At 38.8% G+C, this 13,828-nt stretch overlaps 1 protein-coding gene and 1 long non-coding RNA gene across 12 annotated transcripts in view; one reads left to right on the top strand and one right to left on the bottom strand.

The window, feature by feature from the left end:
- Nucleotides 1–9,990, bottom strand: part of LOC136331020 (uncharacterized) — a 108,977-nt gene extending 98,987 nt beyond the window's left edge. Inside the window, exon 1 of the long non-coding RNA XR_010730429.1 lies at nt 9,863–9,990. This is a non-coding gene — a long non-coding RNA (uncharacterized lncRNA). The remainder of the gene's footprint in view (nt 1–9,862) is intronic.
- Nucleotides 1–13,828, top strand: part of ADGRL2 (adhesion G protein-coupled receptor L2) — a 549,783-nt gene that overhangs the window by 343,396 nt on the left and 192,559 nt on the right. For 7 of the 11 annotated variants that reach the window (XM_066268809.1, XM_066268811.1, XM_066268810.1 and 4 more), the window contains exon 1: nt 9,799–10,580. The exons of 1 other annotated variant lie outside the window; for it this stretch is intronic. The gene's annotated coding sequence lies outside the window, so the exon portion shown is untranslated. Of the gene's footprint in view, nt 1–9,797; nt 10,581–13,828 lie in introns of those variants that run through there. 3 more of the 11 variants (XM_066268808.1, XM_066268814.1, XM_066268813.1) reach the window with 2 other exon arrangements.

Raw genomic sequence — 13,828 nt, 5'->3', positions numbered from 1 at the left:
AAAAAATTTCAATAATTTGACTAAACAAATTTAATAAGTCAATTTATGTGTGTGTTTGTACACTTGTGCTAAGTACATTTGTATAAGATTTCTAGGTTATTTGATTTGTAATATCCGTACCAGCAAAACAGTGTTACAATATTTGGATAACAGGTAGCCTTATAATTGAACTACGTTTTAATAGTATTCATGATGGTAAGATTCTAATTTATTTTTTCCATAAATACTTTTGAACAACCAACTATAGCTCAGGCCCTTTGTAGGCATTAAAGAGGTCTCCGTTCTTCAAAACTTTGAGAGAAGATGAAGCGTTTCAAAAATTTTCTGTCTCATTGGTGCATTCCATTCGGAACAGTGTAATATCACTTCTTGTATTATGCAAATTATAGGTATTTGGGGGGCCATTTGTACTTTTAGATACAAGAATGTGTCCAGGGAGGGAGGAGCTTCCAGAAAGAAAGTTCCAGAAAGGAGTTTTTGGTATCTTTTTAAAGACTATTGTCTTCCCAAGAGTTCATGATGCTACTTTGGTATATCAAGGACTTTTAAAAGTTGTACTAAATTGCTGAGGGCCTCTCATACATCCTTAATAAAGTTTGAATATTGTGGGTAATGGGTATAAAATGGTATAATGCAAATGCCACAGACAGATTGAAATTTTGATATGCATAAAATTAGACCCTTCTTGGAAAAATTAAAGCTAAAAAGAATTTGTTGAAAATATGAGTCTCAAAATTAAAAAGGAACCTGAATGAACCCACCAAAGCTAAATACAATATATAATGGAGAGGGAAATAGTACCCTGAAGGAAAAGTAGGATCTAGTTTCCAAAAGAAAGGCAACTAGAAGGTAAAAACTAATATATATGTATGTATATATATACACACACACATCTATGCATAGATATAATATGTAGCATGTTTAAAAAGAAAATTGATGACAATCTGTCATAATCAAAACTTATTCTGTAATTTCATCAAAGTTGGGGAATTTTAAAATCATTTTTATTGTCTTTATAAATAAAAATGGATCTTCATGGGAAAAAGAAGAACAATATGACCTATTTGAGAGAAAATTTTGAAAAGAACTAGTCTGCAAATAAATATATATATATAGTTAAAATTCCAAATGCCATGCATATTAAACATATTGTATAAATCTATATGTCCTAATTAGTTTTGTGTATTTGCTTATGAATTTTTGTGCATATTTTTTATTTTCCAAGTGTATTTGCCCTTTGTTTCCACAGACGATTTATTTATCTGGGGAGAAAATATGTTTACCATTTTCCAGTAGTACCTAGAGCACTGAATTGAGGAAAGCAGGTTTCCTATGAGACTGAATAATTGCCTTTATTAGCCTTACATTTTGAAAAATATTTCAGCCTACGATCTCAGTAAAAATGCAAAATTAAAAATGAGTTTAGAAAATAATGTGCACGTTCCTTTGACATTAAATCATCCTGTTATGCCAAAAGTAGCATTAATGGCTCTCTAACAGGGGTCCCGGACAATCAGTGGGTGATCAAAGAACACATCAGCAGCAATACCAAGTCCTGCCGGTGGTGTCAAGGACAATGTATTCTGAGTTCTGTTTTGTATTTCTTCTGTGATATTGTGCCAGAACGCAAATATATAGACACAGATATATACATATACATGTGCATATATATAGATTTTACATAATTTAAATAATTCATTCAAATAAATTATTTAAATCATTTAAAAATTCCTTTGTCAAACAGATTAATGGAACCTTGTTATTCAAAAGATAAATCATTTTATATGAAGTGGCAAAGACTTCAAGGGCTAATAAAGGTTTTATGAGAGATAAACTTTTAATGAATTAGTACTTTTGCTTGTACTTATTCTCCATATATGTAAATTACACACAAATGCTTAGAATAGTATCTATATAAATATTTCTGACCAATTTTTAATTGGTCAGATTAAAACACTGATTTTGAACCGATTTTAAACACTGAAACAGGATTCAGTGTTTAAAAAAAATAAAGACTTTTTACAGATTTGATTTTTAGAAACTAGTGGGTTATAATTCACCAACCAAGTAGAAGGAGGTTTAAATAACAGTGCTGTAAATGTTATTATTTGTGTAATGAAATAAAATAAACATTTTTTCAATGTGAAATTTATATAAACCCATAATAATTAGTCCTGAATAATTTTATATATATTGTTTTCTATGGCTTGAAATGTATTTAGCACTCAAGTCTTTTGTGCAGTGTAGGTCTTAATTAGAAAGATATTTTGCTCTAGAAAATTACGGTGAACTAGTATTTTTATAACAAGACCTTAAGACCCTGGGAAAAATTTTAAGGATTTTTATGGAGCTCAACACATTCTTTAGCTAAATTTTGGCATAGTTTCAAATTGAGACTCTAGTGAAATTCAATTGGTTTATTTTATAATTAAAAACAAGGAAATCATAATAACAAAAATATATAATGTGTAGCACTCGTGTTTATAATAGAAACATCCATAAAGAAAGAAACATGTTCTAACTTTTCTCATTACTCCAAAGGGAATTGCATCTTTAATCACACAAAGCACAACTGCTTTCTAATTTTGTTTAAAGTGTTTCAATACTTACAAAAACCAGATCAGGTTATTGTAAATCTAGAGCAAATTAGAATCATTGGCCTCTGCTCAGCTCTATGTAAGGGTTCTATGTAAATCATAAATTTAATGGCATACTAAGACTCACATCTGTTTCAGTTTTGTAGAAGTTAATAATCTAACTACAGAGTATTTAAACACTTCTTTCATTAACTGGAAAATTGAAGCAAAGATAGACTTCCCTCAGTTATAAGGTGTCATATTTTACCTCCAGATTTTGATAAGCTATAAATATACCTAACTAGTTAAAGATAGTTTTATAAATGTTCAACCTAGTATCTATTTCTGACATTACATGATTTCCCACATATAGAAATATTCAATATAAACAAATAAGTCAATATTATCATCTCAAATCTATACCTGCATGAAATATTTTTGATTTATATATATCATATTTTAAATCATTTTGCAATAGGGCACTGGAAAGTATTGAGTAATTATAGAAAATGTCAAAGTTCACTTTTAAAAATATTTTTCAGATTCTTTATTTGATTATCCATATGTATATTTTTAAATGATAAATGGTAGTCTACTGAGGATACATATTATGTAAAAAATAGTTTATATTCTTGGATTTCTTGAACATTTACATTGTATAGCTAGCATTCTTATTCAACTTTTCTCTAATTTTATTTTCACAAACTATAAATATTTTTCATGTTATTTCCATGATCTCTTTCTTTGAGACATGCCACCTTTTATATAGCAGGGACCCAGTATTATAATAAATATGTTTCAATTATCATCAGGTAATAAACAGGAAATTCATTTTTCTTTCAATATGTTCTACATTGTCTGAACAATGGAATCTATGTGGTTTGAATGTGGGTCATTAATTCAGGTAGTAAGGATATAGTACTAATTAAATTGGTATCATAAATTACATTCCCATAATGAAGGGGAGCACTCTTTTAATGCATTAATAACCCTTTGTAGTTATAGTGTAGTTACGTAATTGTCGTAACCAGGACAGTTGGATAAGAGGGTGGACGGTTCAGTGCAACAGATCGCCATCACTTAAACAAAATCATTCAAAGAACAGATTATCCAGGTGATGGTTCTACAACTATTTTTTAATGTAGAATAGCTGGAGAGGTTATTTACATATTTTTATTTTTTAACCTAAAGCAAAATTTTTTTTATTGGGTATCACCCAACAAAATTTATATTACCAAATCGTTTTAGTACTTCTTTGTAATTTAAATGACATTTTAGTAGGATTCTAAATTTGGATATGCTAATTTTCAAGAAAACATACTCTTTTCTAAAGTACTTTTACTTATCACAAAAACATATCACTATTACATCATTGTTTGGTCTAGGACCTAAGGGATTGATTTCATAGTGACCTTAAGAATGCATTATAAAGGGTTACAATATGTTGCAAACTAAATTATAAAGATTTAAATTATTCTTGAAAATAAGGATAGCAACATTCTATTATCTTATGAGAAAACTATGATGAGAGCTAGGTTTAGAAGAAAAATCTTTGCAAATTGCTGTTCTTTTCACATGCTTAGACAAATTTATTTTTACTAAAATATACACAAGTATAGGCCTTTTTAAAATAAAGCATATATGTGGAATTAAAATAACTATTATATTAATTATAGAAAAGAATAAAAAATGTTAGTAACAGCTATATTATATAATCAGGATGAACTATATTTAAGGTAAAACATCTCATGTTACACAATGTTAGACTATAAAATATTTTCAAAACTGAAACAAAACATTTTTTTTCTTTAGAAAACACTAAGATTTTATATTAAATTATTTTTATATTATCTCATTATAAAAACTTTATGTATTATAATGAGAATATTAGAAGTGTTATATAATTATATCTTTGACTCACTTCCTCACCCACAAAGAGGACATTTGTGAGTTTGTTTCTTGATTCTAAAAAACCTTTTGCAAGTTTTGCTGTACTACAATGAACTATGAACTTTAATAAGTCACTTGGTTTTGAGCATTTATGATGAATAAAATGATTATTATAAGAAGTTATAGATAGTATTTTAATAAGTGTTATTATAGTTATACTTCTTGGTTTGACAGAAACATTGACAGAAGATGATCTATAAGACCCAATTATAGAAGATCCTCAAGGTATAGAGATTAACAGGAGTTATGGGAACAATCTATGCAAAAGAAAGATGAACTCTGAGTTGCATAAGACTCAGTGTAACAATGATTATAAAGATTTAAAATAATTTTTGCTTATTTTTGAGTATCATAATAATAATACTCTAAAACATTTTATAATCTTTTATAATATGTATATATCTTTATTTTATATATGTATATTTATACATGTATATATTTATATATGTATTATAGTATTATATATATGTATATAAACACTTAGATGCACAGAATATAGCTGAATATTTTTATTTTATAAAAAATTTTGTTTATTGGTTTTAGCGAGACAGGAAGGGAGAGAGAGAAAGAGGAAAATTGATCTGTTCTCTATGCACTTGCACTGGTGATTGAACCCGCAACCTTTATGCTTCAGGACGAAGCTCTAACCACCTGGCTATACAGTTAAAGCTATAGCTGAATATTTTTATAAAGTATTAATCATAAAGATGATAGCTACTTACAAATAGATATATGATGATAGACTTCTAATTAATATCATTAAGCACAGTACACCATAATCATTTTTATACCATAAAGTATCATTATTTTTGAAGATTGCATCTCTATATTTTAGCAAGAGTTTGTCCTTCTTGGACAAAGATTTAGTCTGCCTGAGGAGAGCCAGAAGAATAGTTAAAAACTTATTGGCTTTGCCAAATGCTTTCATATGTTTCTGCTCTCGTGGAAAATGAGTTTTGATTTCTTTACAGCCTACATGCATGGCAAAACTAAAATGAAAAACAAAGCTAGCAACTTTCAACCAGTTCTGGTTGAGTTTGGTATTCACATATTGCTTTGATCTTCTCTAGAGCTTGAAAATATTTTCTAGAGTAGGCAAAAGAAGTTTCAGCACTAAGCATCACTGAACAGTAATGATGAAGAAGAGGCAACTGATTAAATTTAGGGTGAAATCTAGCTAATTTTATATTTATTTCTGTATCAGAAGCTAGAACAGTTGCACGTGTTGTTTTAGTTTAAACTCTCACAGAGCTCTCATCACAGACTAAAACATATCCTCCATAATAAATACAACCTACCTTCACTGATAGTTCTTGCAAGTTCTGGCCCACTATCAAGTACTGAATCTTCTCTCCCTCCCATTCCAGTCCACCCCAGTACCAGAGTGGGACAGTGAGGAAGTTACTCATTGTGACTACCTACTTCTAATAATCCCAATATTTTATAACCAGGCCCACTTTCATACTTCTTCAGATTCTTTAATTTGGTAACCAAACTTGTTCATACACGATTTTTACAAGTACTTCATCACTTTCCTCTAAACAAAAATGCCTGAATGGTATATAACTTTAAAAATTAGCATAATTTCTGTATCAGAAATATGTGAACCCAATGAATAAAATAATCTTCAGTTTCTTAAAGTTGCTTAAATTAAAAACATGAGTTACTACAGTTGGAAAAAACATGTATGGTTAAAATGTTTGAAGCCCATCAATCTCTCTAACCACATAAACTAATGAGTTCCTTCTGTTTTCTTTGAATGAAATCACCATGAGTGGTTGGATGTTGATTTAACATAAAACAAATGGAAATGGGTGTTTCCTTTGTCCTTTATAGAATTTATTTTTACAAACAATTAGCAAGTATTATGAATAAGTCAATGATTTTACCATTACTTAAATAATAATATAGTTTGAGTAGTTAAATTGATTGCATTGTAGGGAATGTATAATGTACTCCAACTCCCCTTAACTTACTAACATCTGTAGACATTATTAAGCTCCTCATTTTATTTTTTCTACCTTAACACCTGTATTGATATAAATTATGTTTTGAATTGTCATGAAATGTCAGGCAAATTATGTTTTCTGGATGTATGTCATTTAAGTGTTCCTTTGTAATGGCAGGTTTGTGGCTAACAGCTTAATCTTGAATATATCAATGCAATTAAAGTTCTATTTCAGTTCTTTGTGGGTACAGGAAAGTTGAAGCATTATTATGTGTAAAGTACAAGGAAAAAGTTAAAAATTCTTTAATATTTAAAACATTATCCTAGAGAAGGAAGACATTTAGATGTAATTTTAAAAACTCAGCAAGCTTATTATATTCTTAGAAAAAGGTGTTGAACCTTTTGAACTCTAAAAAATACACATCCCATTGAACTAAAATTAAAAACTTGTATGAGGCATTTTTCAATCCCAATAGTTTTAACCCACTTCTGACAACTTCTTCCCCCTCCCATGCATCCTTCTTTTCTTGTGATGTAATCCCTTTAGAAACAGAGTGGAAAGTGACTCTCTCATGTCCAGAGCATTAAAAATGTCAGACTTGTGAATTGTGGACAGTGGGTTCTTCCAGAGATTCTTTCTGAGAGACTTAAATAAATAAGTAAATAAGCCAACATATGGCCAGCTTAATTCAGGCAAAAATTTCTATTGATTACTTACTAAGCTCACTAAATAAAAACTTCAGACCAAGTTTTGCCTCCTCAAAGAAAGCAGGATTAGACTGATCTATGCACTCATTGGGGCTTCTTGTGTATCACGCCCAGATGAGTGAAAAACCTTCAAAGATAAACAAAGGAAAAGGCTAAAATCTTTTGGTAAATGCAAATTATTATTAGTTTGACATATTTTTGTTTACAATCTTAAATAAAACAATTTGAAAGTCCAAAGGAGACCATGATATAAATGACCACTGAGGTTTGGGAAGACTGTATTTCTGCCTTTTGTTCAAGTGAAGTAGCCTGATTTAACTTTCCTAGGTGGATCTGTGGTGTGTATACATTTTGACAGATGTAAAAAAACTTAAATACATAATAATGTTTCATACCAGCTCTGCATAAGTGTGGTTTTTTTCCAGACTAGTTTATATCCTGCATCTATAGGATTTCAATTATTTATCTAAGAAATTCCAAATGGAAGTGTTTATGTAGTTTATAGCACAAACACTCTAAGTGGTTTCTCTTAAAATTTGAGATGGTGAGAATATTAAAATGTTAATACATTAAGTAGAAAGAAATTTGATCAAGGATTCTCGTTTTAATTTGAGAATTATAATGAATCAACCCAAAGAATATGCTTCAGTTATTTGCACTTATGTACTTTTAACTTATGATTTTTGACAAGTTAAGAAAAAACTCGACCAGTAGCTGGATTTACTTTAGCACTACAAGTATCTGGCTTTGTGACAAAATACTGATAGGTATTTAGAGTCTTCATGTGTTTTGAACAATCTGCTGTTGACATTTTAATAACACTGTTGTTTGAAATGATTTCTGAAGTATGATGACTGCAACATAGCCTTAGCAACAAAAAGTACATATTGTGTCTGAAAGAAAAGAAGCTCAAGTTTCGTCTTATTGACTAGAGATTTAAATCTTGGAGATACAGTTTTTCTTGAAAACCAGTGCAAACGTGCTTTTTTAATTGACGGTTGCTTTCATTAATGTTATCAGTGATTCAGAAATACATCTGAAAACTCTGTCACTTTCAGCTCAGAAATTTTGTAATTAAAAAAAAAATCCAGGTTTGATTTTGCTCGGATGCAGAGGACACTTAACTGGCTTTCAAATATGTTTCAAGCACTATTTGCCTCGTTGGTCTGTTCTCTTCACCTTGGATGCATCGTTGGCGCTGCCCGGCTGCTTGCTGACACTACCAACAGAGATTGCAAGGAAGTGTGGTCAGAGGACAAGAGCAAAAGCAGTTTCTTGTGAGGAAGTTAGGGAAACAGACCTAACGGCACGAAAGAATGCACTTGCGAGTACAGAGCCTTGTAGTCCCCTTTCCTGCCTTTGCTTATCCTGGTGAGTTTAATCAAAAACAAACAAAACGCTCTTGTGAAATATAGTCAATAAATTCAAACTATGGCTAGCTCTCTGTAACTACAAAGAAAAAGTCATCGCAATTTTAAAAAATGTAACTTTCATTAACGAGCGCGCCGGAAATCTCAGGTATCAAAGACACTTTAACCCTGGAGCGTCCCCCGCGCGCCGCAGCCGGACTGAGGCAGCCGCTGCAAACAGACGTTCTTTCTCCTCGGAGCAGTCACACAAAAGGAGGGCTGCGGAAACTAAAAGTTTCGGGGCCTCGGGCTCGCTGCGTGGAGAAAAGAGAAAACCTGGAGACAGGGTGGGTAAAAGACGCATCCTGGGTGCCTTTTCCAAGTTCAGGCAAGGAGAAATCTCCTGGCCTGGAGGAAAGAGGGGAGGGGGCGGTGAGCCGCCTGCCAGCGTCCCGCCTCCGAAGTCAGAGTGCCGGGTTCTGCCGTGCTCTCCCCAATATCCTTCACCCCATTCCAGAAATAAAATAAATGTTTAAAGTGCGTGTGTGTGGACAGGATGCAGAGCGCGCGGCGGCGGAGCGCGCGGAGGATCGAGCGCTCAGTGAGTGGAGTTTGGAGGTGGCGGTGGGGAGCAGGGGTCGATCGGGTGTGTTGACGGGGTTGGGGAGGCTGAATGCGGCGCCCCGGGATTGAGGTGGGGGGTGGGGGGTGTGCCGAGCTAAAGGGGAGGGGCGCTGGCCACCGCAGGCCGCCTCCGGGGCGCGTACCGCCGCCGTGTGTTCGCGCGTCCCTCGCCGCCGCCGTCGCCGCCTGGACAGCCCTGCGGCCGCCCAGCCGGCGGAGCCGGGGCCGGCCTCTTCCAGGGCGGCTGCTTGGCTACCGCCAGCCGAACAGCTCGAGCCCGTAAGTGTCCCTTTTCGCTCCCCTCCCCCTGCTTGGGCGCACCGCCGCCGCAGCTGCTCAAATGGAGTGGAAAATGGCCATTGGGCGGCAATGAGTTATAGATTATCTGCTCCACGTTTTGTACTTAGCTGCCTGTAATCTTCTTTTGAGTTTGCCTGAACCCCTTGCTGGAAAAATCAGGTGGGAGAGATTTGTCCTTTGCCGCTGTACGCGCTAATATGTTTATATGCCTGGCTGGACTGAGGGTGGGGGTGTAGGTGGGGGTTTGGGGAGGAGGAGGCAGCTGGAGGTGACTCCAGTTCAGACCTCGCAGAGAGTCTGTGTCAGGACTTCGCACTCCCCCGTCTCTCTCCCTCTCTCGTTCCCTCTCTCCCTCTTTCTCCGCTCTTACACACACGCAGAGTGCCGGAGCGAAATCGGGATCTTACCAGAGAATTCCTTGGGATTGTTGGGGGGCATCTCCCTTGCGTTGCTGTGCGTGGCGTGGCTCTTCCGTGCACCTCCCTGCTTCCCCGAGCCCAAGTCCTCTCCTTCAACCTTTCGTGGGGCAGCGGCCACTGCTCAGCCCCGGCCCGGAGACCCGAAATGTGAGAAAGGGAGCTGCTGTCTCTCGCCCCAGGCCGCTGGGTCGGCGCCAGGGATGCCAGTGGGGCCGGCGCGGACTGCGGGCTGAGGGGCTTCGCGGGACAAACTGAGTTGGCCTAGCGCCGCCAGCGTCTGCGAGCCCCTCCCGCGGCTGCCGCTCGGAGGGGACTTCCAAGTCTGCGCACCTCTGTCGGGCTCTCGCCTGCGCCACCCCTTACGCTCTGATTCCCGATTTTTTTTATTTTTCCAAGGGAGCGTGCGACCTAGGGGTGTGTGCGTGTGTGCCAGAGACCCCTCTCGCGAAGCGGCGTGTGGGAAACTGCGGGAAAATGTTGACCTAACCCCTGGAGCCGCCCGGCGCTGGCTGCTTGCTTGGAGGAGGAGGCGGCGGCCGAGCAGGAGGACGCTCCGAACCGCGGCGGCGCTGCAGTCTCCGCGGCCGGCGACCCGCTCACGGCCGGCCTCAGTCCTGGCCGGCCGGGGTCGCCGTAGCGCTCTGCGCCTCTCCCCGCGCGGCCCCCGCACCAGACGGCCCGCCCCCGGGCGCGCTCGCAAACCGAGGTAAGAGCCGCAGGAGCGAACAATGTGCCTCTGTGCGGGGCCTCGGAGACCTGTTTTCTTTGCGCGTCCTGCCCGGGGGTGCATGCTGGAGGTAGGGGGAGACGCGGGCGAGTGGGGCTCCGCTGTTTATGTTCCACCAGGCCGAAGGGGTGACCCGAGCTTTTGGGCTGCTCGCCGCCTCCTCCCCATTCACCCGCCGCCTGTCCTCGGAAATCGATACACAGAACTCCCAGTCCGGCCCAGCCTGCTTCTCTTTTTTTTCAGGGAACTGTCGTAACGTTCTCCAGGCTTCTTCAGTCTAGTTGCTGGGGGCGCCAGGGGAGAGGGGAGTAGGGTTGCGTTGTGCATGTTTTCATTTTCGGGAAGCTTGGGTGGAAAGGTTCTGTTCACCTTTACAAAGCGCGTCAGGGTCGGGGGGGATAGGAGGCTCGCCCAAGGTCGGGCTGCTCAGGTCGGGGTGCACGCCCAGCCCCCCACCTCCCCGCCCGCCTGGAGACCCGTCCCGGGCTGGAAGTGGAGCCGGGAGGCCAAGCGCTGGGAACGAGTTCAGGGAAGTGGACGGTGGGGGAGGGATATGCTGAGTTGTTTCGGATTGTTGTTTCTCCTTGTTGGCGGTTAGGTGGTGTGGAGAGGCGAGGATGACAGCAAAGCGCAGCCAGATGTGGCCAGGCGGGCGCTGGAGCTGGCAACGATTAGGGGCGGCCCCGCGGGGCGGGAGGGTGACGGGGCCGGGCACCCGCGGGCGCTGGGGAGGGCAGAGAGCCTCCCGGACCCGCAGTGAGAGGGCAGCAGCGGGCCGCACTGGGCCTGTGGGAGAAGTTAAGGGCGGCGGGTTCCTGGGGTGGCGGTGCGACTGGGTGCCTCGGGAAGCCTGGCTGATAGGAGGGGGTACCGGATGGGGAGCGGCGGGGAGAAGGAGGCGTGGGAGGAGCGCAAGGAGAGGGGAGACCCCGGGGCTAACCGAGCATGGGCTTCTTGATTGGCTGGGGCAACCGGACCCTCTTTTGGAGGAGAGGTGAGGGCAAGCGTAGCGACAAAAGCGCCCCAGCAGTGGGGAGACACGCTTGCAAGACTTCTTCGCTTGGGATCAGCAAAGTTTGTTCTTTCCGTCGAACTACGGGGCTTGGGTTAGGAGAAATCTCTGATTGTTTTACTTTGTGCCAAAGTGTCGCTGAGCGGAGACTAAGGAACGTATGTCTTTCGTGAATTTTTCATCCTCTTCACACTGTCCTCTAAAAGCGTAGTTGGAGGGACAGATCCTGCGGTGTCCAGCTTCTTTCCCATCTTTTGTGGACACCAACTTCCTCATCCTTTCCCACTCCCTTGGCCCCTTCATTCCGTTTTTCCTGATGCAAACTGTGTTGTCTCGGATTCAGACCGAGGAAATGTTTTCCTCCTGTTTCTTGAAAGGTGTCAGGCTGCTCAGCAGCTTCTCCAAGTAGCCTGGGAGCGTCTGAGCCGCAGCCACCAACCATATGGTTCCCGTTACAAAGGCCAGGTTCTGAGGCGCTCTCCTCCCCGCCCCCACTCCAAATTCGTAAATTTTCTTCTGCAGTCTTTACACTAAGTGCACTTCTCTCTTCTCTTTCCAGAGACGTAGCTTTAACGGACGTGGTTGGTTCATTCATTTCCTTGTAAGTGTTTGTGTCTGGAACGGGTCCCACCGAGTGTGCTCTTTGCTCAACTCGAGTTGCACAATGAAGAAAAGTCACATCCGTTTGGTAAATAATTGCCTGTTGGGATGTCTTTTACTAAATTAAGGTTGATCTTGAGCGACCCTTCGAAGATGTGCACTAAGGAGACAATATGCATCCATAGCAGAAAAATAGATTGGTTTGTGTGGTGTCTTTGGCAACGTTCCATGTGATGGGACTCTTTTGTCCTAGGTAAAAGGTAACTTTGTAACTTTTAAATTTACTATCTCTCTCATACTTGAGAAACCCTTTAGAAAGAAAATCTACATCTCTTCAGGTGTGTTATGGAACTTTTTGTTGTCCCTTTCTCCACCTTCCAATAAATTTATGCATGATAGAATACTGCAGAACAAATGTTCTGTTGTTTAGTTTCTTCAGACATTCTGATTCTCTCCTTTTGTTGCTTGCCTCTAAAAGAGGTGCCATTTCACATCATTCTGCACAAATTGTTTGAATTAATGCAAGTGTGAATTCTTACCGTTTGAAGGGGACTATTAGCATATCAAAGGTTTCTTAGCTTCAGCTCAATTGAGAAAACTTCAGCCTGTCTTCCATTTGCTTCCAAGCAGAGGCCCAAAGGGCAATGAGAATTGTAAAGGGTAAAAATAGGGAGGTGGATTCAGGCTGTGTTTCTGAACTTTTACTGTTTTGTAATTATGTGAGCGAAAAACGTCGTCCATTGCTGTGGAGCCCTTGCAAATGGCAAGACAATTATTTTCTATTGATAAATGGTTTGTTCCTAGAAAAAGGGTGACCTTTTATTTTATGATAGTCACTGTTGCCCGTCTTTTGGGGTTTCTTCAGTGGAAGAGAAACTTTTTCCTTCCAACTTACACTTTGTTATATTAATAAAATGGGGAAAGGCTTTTTATGTATAAAATAATAGAAATTCTCTGATAAAAACACTAATTTTTCACCTAGAAAACTTTATTTTTAATACACTTAATGGGGAAAAAATTAGTGGAGGGTTTTGAATATTATAAACTCAACACGAACTTCGGTAATGCAACTTCTATTGCAAATGTAACTTTGAAAAAGGATTTAAGTAATACTCAAATTTTGTGAATTGCTTTAGTAGAATTCTGTGTGAATATTTTGTCTCAAATTTTGCACTTTTCAGAGTGAGTGCTAAAACTGATCTTACAGTTAGTTTATTGTTCTTAATATTTATAGTGTGTTAGCTAATGCTTTTTTAAATTTGTGGAAAGATTCATTCTTTGGATTTCTTTTAACAACTCAGTATCCATAAGTGAAGAAACAAGTACGAACAAGTACTTGGGTCATTTTATGGCGAGCAGATGGTTCAAGAGAGAACTTTTTTTTCCCCTTCAGCTTTAGGGGAAGTAATGGTTTTATTTATTTAGCATAAGATTTCCTAATTCCTGGTTAATATGAAAATGAATCTCAAGGAAGTTTTTGAAAATTTGTAAGTTTATATTTTTTATAGTTTTACCTTTGATGGTTGATACCGAACATGAATTGATATGCCTTAATTGGAGGAGGGCTTCCTTAAAATTAATGTTCAGAACTCCTTGTTTTCATTTTAATAGTGAA

The sequence above is a fragment of the Saccopteryx bilineata genome, chromosome 3, assembly GCF_036850765.1.
Source record: "Saccopteryx bilineata isolate mSacBil1 chromosome 3, mSacBil1_pri_phased_curated, whole genome shotgun sequence".
Lineage (NCBI taxonomy): Eukaryota > Metazoa > Chordata > Mammalia > Chiroptera > Emballonuridae > Saccopteryx > Saccopteryx bilineata.
This window is presented reverse-complemented; position numbering and strand designations above follow the sequence as displayed.